Here is a 999-nt window from a genome sequence, read left to right on the forward strand (position 1 = left end):
TCCAACACCCACATAGTGGCTAATAACTGTCTGTAACTCCAGTTCTAAGGGATCCAAAGCCCCCTCTTAACCTCCGTGGGCACTGCATGACACAGGCACACTTATATACACACAGGCAAAACACTCATACACAATAGAATAAAAAATAATAAAAAAATAAAATACTAAAAAAAAATTCCAGTTCTGGGTGCACAACATGGGTGCACTTACATACATGCAAGCAATATACTCACACAACTCACACACATAAAATTAATAAAATATTTAAACAAAACAAAACAAAACAACAAAAAAAGTAAATTCTCCGGAGACATGCTCATAGGCCAATCTGATGGAGGAGGAAATTCTTCGGTTGAGATTCCCTTTTCCCAGGTGTGTGTTAAGTTGACCATCAAGATCAGCTCTCACAGGATATGGCAAAGAGACTCCCTACTGCTGGCTGCTCTCCTCCCTCCAATCCCCACCCCCAGCTGCCATCTCTTGCCAGTGCCTGGACTGTCTTGTCAGTGTGCAGGATAGCGGATGTCTGTTGTCAACTTGACTCCCTGGGTAGAGGGAACCTCAGTTGGAATTTCCTCCTTTGGGTTGGTCTGTGAGGCACTTTCTTGGTTGTTGGGTGATGTGGGAGGGCCCGGCCCACTGGGGCAGGTGCTCCTGAAATGTATAAGAAAGCAGGTTGAGCATGGGCCAGGGGAGCAAGCCAGCAAGCAGAACTCCTCCATGGTCTGTGCTCCAGGCTCCTGCCCTCCAGAACCGTCCCTTTAAGGCCCTTACCTCCCCAGCCCTGGGAATGGTCCCTAGGGGAGGCCTCTCCTGCCCTGTTTCCTTGTCCCTTCCCATCCCATGTCCCACCTGCTGACTCTGTGAACAGCCACAAGTCCTGTTCCTTCCTTCCCTGCAGCTCCTGTGGGCAGCTGGTGCAGGAAGCGCTCTCTAAGTAGATCCTATGTGCTGGCTTCAGAGCAAATGTGCAGTGGAGATGGGGTGGGGGGGTTATGG

The sequence above is a fragment of the Nannospalax galili genome, unplaced genomic scaffold, assembly GCF_000622305.1.
Source record: "Nannospalax galili isolate Female #2095 unplaced genomic scaffold, S.galili_v1.0 scaffold1684, whole genome shotgun sequence".
Classification (NCBI taxonomy): Eukaryota; Metazoa; Chordata; class Mammalia; order Rodentia; family Spalacidae; genus Nannospalax; species Nannospalax galili.